This window comes from Lathyrus oleraceus, chromosome 5 (genome assembly GCF_024323335.1).
Source record: "Lathyrus oleraceus cultivar Zhongwan6 chromosome 5, CAAS_Psat_ZW6_1.0, whole genome shotgun sequence".
Classification (NCBI taxonomy): Eukaryota; Viridiplantae; Streptophyta; class Magnoliopsida; order Fabales; family Fabaceae; genus Lathyrus; species Lathyrus oleraceus.
This window is the reverse complement of record NC_066583.1, coordinates 477,153,161-477,159,761: the sequence shown is the minus strand read 5'-3', so window position 1 is coordinate 477,159,761 and position 6,601 is coordinate 477,153,161.

Below are 6,601 nucleotides of genomic sequence, written 5' to 3'. Positions count from 1 at the left end.
CCTTTGAAGTGAAGTAGAGAAGTTTCAATTTTAGTCTTGCAAGCCCTAGAGAATGGTACACGGAGGATAGCAAAAGATTACCTTAAGAAACCTGTCGACCCTCATGGATTTAGATTTCCAGGCTTATGTAGCTCTTGGCTATTTACAGGGAGCCAGGACAGAATACATAATACAAGAGCCAAAGAATTAGAAAGGCGATGCGCTCCTCATCAGATACTTCGGAAGAATCTTGATCATGGTGGTCTTCAATATAATTCTGAATACTTGCACGATTGAAAGAAAAGGTATTCTCTGTCGGAAGAGTAGGGTCAAAAGTTTCGCCCAAAGGTGAGAAGCCAGTAATGGCTACCACGTCGAAAAGAGTTGGCGTCAGTATACCACATGAAAGTTGGAAGGTATTAGTCGAACCTTTCTAGAAGTACATCGCAGCAAGCAATATAAATGGGTTGATTTGATGGACGTTCCTCGAGATTTGGATAGCGTCGAAAATACCATCCATCTTCCATTGTTCTTAGCTTTTGTATTGAACTTTGTTGAGCCAAGCCACATACTCTTTATTGCCAGGAGTACGCATCGACCTAAAAACCTTGACCTTTAGGTCCATGAACTTCACGTTGATGGTACCATCCTTTTCAAAGGCGGTTGGAATGGGAGGAGTAAAGCCAGGGAAGTGGATTTGAACGTGTCTGGTTTGCGTTTTGGTATTTGGATACGGTCCATGGAAAGCAATGAGTTTGTCAGCAAAGACAAAAGGAATAAGCATTTGGAGTTGCCAGATTTTCACTACAACCTCATTAGTGGATGTTGGTTGGGGAATATGCTTTAAACTTTCTTCTTTAGTAAGCTGGAACGTGATAGGGTTGTTACCAGTGTTGAAGGTGGATATATCCTTGGCATTAGTAGAGGAGGTCATTTAAGCAAAAGAAGAAGAGAAAATAAGGAGAATAGTATTGCTCTGAAAAAGTTTTAGGAAAAATGCGCAGATGAAGAAGCAGAAAGAAAAATGGTGAATATGAAAGAGTGGTATTTATACGCAAACATAATGGCAACCAAGGGTCAGTCGATTGACGACAGTTGTCCGATTTAGTGGTAGTGGGAAAGTTAGTAGAGTTAGTTTAAAACCCATGACCTAGGAAGTAGCTGCTAATGATGGCATTTTTTCCTGGGAAATCGTGGCGCAAAAAGGAATCATCATTGTGCAGAGCATCATTAACGATTAGACATCTAGCCTAAATTTGGGAAAGTCAAAACGCCAAGTTTCTCGGTCGAAACTGACCTTTGAAGAGGGCAATTTGTTAGCCAGCAAATTTTGACCACTCCGAAGAAGAAAAATCGAAGTATGAGAAATGCAGTCGAAGTGGTTCGACGGTCAGGAGGGACCTAAGCCAGGTCAAAATAAAGTCGACCGGGGGGGGGGGGAGGAGGTGATCTTATCGAAGTCAAAGTGAAACATGCCAGGATTAATACAAACTGTTTAAAGCAGAACATGGGGGAAGTTGCTAAAGACGTGGGTTTACAGGCTTTGACGCGTCGCACATCGTGAATGGAAAACAACCACGTAGCAGTTATTTTTTATTAGTATTTAAGTAGATTTGATTTTCAGTTTTAGTGGTGGTATTTGTAACATTGCAAAAGGAAAACACTTGAAGTATCAAACGTCTAAGAGAAAAGAGTTAACTTCCTGCAAAAATGTACACTTGTTTCCACATTTATTTTTCAACCATTCAACTTATCAAATCATTTCATTTGTTTTGTTTATTTACCTCTTTATCTTGCTTTTATCCGTGTATTTTCATTACACCCTTTCTCACAAGCATTTTTACCTTTCATTTTCTTGATCCAAGCACTTAACTGAAAAACACACCATATACTCAACACATTTTAGTCTAGGACTTTGTAGTCGGTCCCGCAAGTAAACCTCGATAGGAAGCCTAGAGATTGTTCGCGAGAAAACCACGTGCAAACAATCACACAATCCAATCAAATTTTATGGGTTGAACAACAACATTTCTATCATTCATACAATTCAATCAAATTTCATGGGTTTAACAACAACATTTTCATCATTCCCATAATTGAATCAAATTTCATGGGTTTAACAACAACATTTTCATCATTCACACAATTCAATCAAATTTCCTGGGTTTAACAATAACATTTTCATCATTTCCACAATTCAATCAAATTTCATGGGTTTAACAATAACATTTTCATCATTCACACAATTCAATCAAATTTCATGGGTTTAACATCAACATTTTCATCATTCCCACAATTCAATCAAATTTCATGGGTTTAACAACAACATTTTCATCATTCATACAATTCAATCAAATTTCATGGGTTTAACAACAATATTTTCATTATTCCCACAATTCTATCAAATTTCATGGGTTTAACATTAACATTTTCTTCATTCACACAATTCAATAAAATTTCATGGGTTTAACAACAACATTTTCATCATTCATACAATTCAATCAAATTTCATGGGTTTAATATCAAAATTTTCATTAGTCACACAATTCAATCAAATATCATGAGTTTAACAACAACATTTTTATCATTCCCACAATTCAATCAAAATCCATGGGTTTAACAATAATATTTTCATCATTCGCACAATTCAATCAAATTTCATGGGTTTAACAACAACATTTTCATCATTCCCACAATTCAATCAAATATCATGAGTTTAACAACAACATTTTTATCATTCTCACAATTCAATCAAATTCCATGGGTTTAACAACAATATTTTCATCATTCATACAATTCAATCAAATTTCATATTTTCATCATTCACACAATCAATCAAATTCATAGATTTAACTGCAATATTTTCATCATTCATATAATTCAATCAAATTTCATGGGTTTAACAACAATATTTTCATCATTCCCACAATTCAATATAAAGAAGAAAACACAAAACCTACATGACATAATCTACCCACCATCATCATGTTAACCCTTAGATAATCAGAACCTCGCCCTTACCTTAGAGTTCCTATCAATAATTTATTTAACATTCAACAATGGTGAATCTCCCCTTGAGCCCTAGCCTCTTCTTCTCTCTTTCTCTACTTCTCATTTTTTCTCCCCAAATCTTACATACTGAGTTTCTATCCCAATACCCCTTTTATATTTTTATTATAAATCATATTATTTAATTAACTTATTATATTATCACTATTTTCTTAATAATAATAATAATAGTAATAGTAATAATAATACTAATAATAATAATAATAATAATCCACTCAAATTAAATAATTAAATTAATATTCTTATAATATTAATTAATTAAATAAATAAATAAATAATATGATTAATTAGTTTTACTCACCACGTCATCATTTCTATACTTTTGCTCACACACTCCCCAACACCTTAATTTCTTAGGCAACTACCCCACACCAAGGATACACAACACATCAAAACACCAATCAGCACAACACAACCATAACTATCACATAATTAAGTTACAAAAAATAATTTAAATAAAATCGGGGCGTTACATGCAGCTCAACCTTAAGTCAAATGGTGGAACTCATTATTTTGCTCTGAAGTTTTTGGTGGAGAAGGCCACTGCCTTTGTTGATGTTGGGAGTTGGAATGCTTTCAACGTTGTTCTTTCTTTACTCATCTATGGGATTATGTTATTTCCAAGTATGTAAGACTTTGTGGACCTAGCATTTATTCACATCTTGCTATCGAAGAATTTGGTTCCTATACTTCGTGATGACACTTACTACTCCGTTCATGTTTGTATTCATCTGCTGCATAAGTGGTTTATTTCTCACCTGCCCAACATGGGCCATTTCGTTAAGAACAAAGGCAATCTTAAGTGGTCTCAGAGGATCATGTCTCTGACTACTGAAGATATTCTGTGGTAATCTAGAGCTTATGATGATGTCAAAGTCATTCTTAATTGTGGTAATTTCCCTAATGTGCCCCTCATAGGTACAAAGGGTGGAATTAACTACAATCCGAGATTGGCATTACGTCAGTTGGGTTACCCGTTGTTATACAAACCAAACACTGATCAATTGAAGGAGTTTGTTTTGTATGAAAGGGTTGACAATCTGGAGTTGCTAAAAAAGATCGTCAGAGCTTAGAGGGAGGCTCATTTTCAAGGAAGGGCTAAGTTAGGTAAAAGGAATTTCATTGATATGGAAACCTATACACAGTGGGTAATGAAAGGGTTGAAGAAATTATGTTGCCATTTACATTTGAGCCATATATGAACATCCAAAAGTCTGTGCTTACAGTTGTTCCTACCTATGAGGTTGGGAAACTAAAGGATACTATCAAGATCTTAGAGAAAGAGAATGATGATCTCCGATCTAATCTTGGTAGGCTTACGAGGGAGAAGGAAAACTTGGAGCTTAACCTAAACCAGAAGAGAGAAATGACACTCTAAGCAGTGGAGGAAGTCCAAGAGGAGTAGGTAAAGAGGAGGAAAGTAGGTGAAGTCTTAAAATGAACTTTTGATAGTCTATTTACCAAGAAGAAACAACTCGTAGACGATTGGTATTAAGCATGCAAGATGGAGATCAGTTGTCAAGACCAGCTTAAGAAACTTCGAGAATATTTAAAAGTTGCAAGAGGAAGATGAAAGAAGAAAGAATTCGAACTAATTAGTTGGAAGTTTCTTTATCTTAGCACAAAACAGATCTTGATAAATAGTTTGAGGAGATTCGAGGGTTGAAAGATCAAGCACACAAAAGTAGAAAAAATACTTATCAACTTCAGCAAGAGGCTATGCCTTGGGAAAGAAATAGTCGTCATCTGCAAGTTCTCTTGGATCAGAAGGAGTTGTTTCTACAAGACCTTTTGAGTAGACCGATTCAGGCTATACCTTCAAGGATGCACAATGATGGTTGACCAAGATACAGTGGCTGCATAAATACTTTGTTTTTTTTCATTGTTATCTTTGGGAAAACTTGTTGTAGCCTTGGGGATACGCTGTAACAATTGTACTCTTTCTTTTCATTAACGGTTTTATCTTACGCCTTTATTTCCTATGCTTTATGTTTACTTATGACAAACAAAAACTCGAGGGTTCCTTGAAAAATCTTATTTGGAAAACATAATAATCAAATATTTTTGCATACCATATCATTCATTCATATGCACTTTTCTATCCAAAAACAAAATGCTTACGCCCGTCTTCATCCTCTTCAGAAAGACGACAACTCGACGTCTGTATAACACCAGAGCCAACAAACAAAGAATCATGTCTGAATACGAACAAGAAAATGTTGCAACCAGGGATGCCTTAGCTCAGCTACAAGGTCAGATAAGTACCTTCCTAGAACATCTACAAGCTCAGGGGGACAATGTTATTGTTGTCAATTTGATCGATGTTACTGTTGTAACCACTACTACTGACACCGCTCTTATTCCAGTGGATCCCGTTGACACTGTTGTTCAACTAGTTACTATAAGCCAACCTCTCTTTCAAGCTGGCCCCAGTAGGTTTGATGCTTCTTATCCATGGGGAATGCCTCATAACTACACTCCACAGTTTGCTAGTGGGAGTCCTTTCGTGGCATACCAACCCTTCGCTGCTTCCTCTTCCAATGGGAATTCTATTGCCTTCCCGTGGGGATGCCAAATCATTTCTCCGCTCAAGGGGTTGAAATTGAAGAGACTCGTCAGCCTTCTGTGAATGTTGACAATGCTTAGGACTAAAAGCCCGAGTATAGGGGCCCTCTTATCAGTTTCTAGATTCTTGCTCAACCAGCTCAGCCAAATCCTTATGTGGTTCAACCGCTTCCGAACAATGTTGTACTCCAGTATTCTCATTCTGGGACACCATTTGCTGCCAATGTGCAACCTCTAACTTCTTAGACTATGAACTCTGCTTTTTTGTATCAGATGTGTCCGTAGCTATAAGACCCCAATTTTGACCCTAATCCCTCATGACTATGCATTGACATTGGGATCACACCTTAACATCCTCCTTACCCCCTCATCCATTGGGTTTTCATTGGGAGAGATCACCAAGCACATTTGATTGTATCATACTTCATTTTTCTTTGTTTACTAACCAAAATACCAAAAATATGCCAATGTATAGTTTGAGGCTTTTGTAGGTAATGTGTATGCTCACCCATGCTTTATCAAGCTCATATCTAGGGTTTAAGACCCTCAATGCAAGGAGTGCAATCAAGAAGTGGTTCAAATTGACTCTAAGTGTCATATATGGACCCCCATGATCTTCACATGTTATCTTGATCAAGAAATCATCAAGAGTTTGGAGTTTGTTTGCCTTGGAAACCCTAATTCATCTGGGTATTTTGTGTGACTTCTTCAACAAGTTTATTCAACAATTGATCAAATATTTAAAGGGATACTTCATATTTCATCATCTTATGCATATATGATCCTCCATGAGTCCCAAAAGTCAAGAGAATGTCAAGCTAGCAAGATGGTTCATGGTGGTTGATCAGAGAAAGTCAACTGGTCAAAACTGGGGTTCCCTAGACCCTATTGCCTACAATTATTGTCATATGAAAATGATTCCAAGAGAAACGTTACTCAAAATGACATTCCAAACAACTTTAATGTTGAAGTCAAGAGCTAGTTTTGC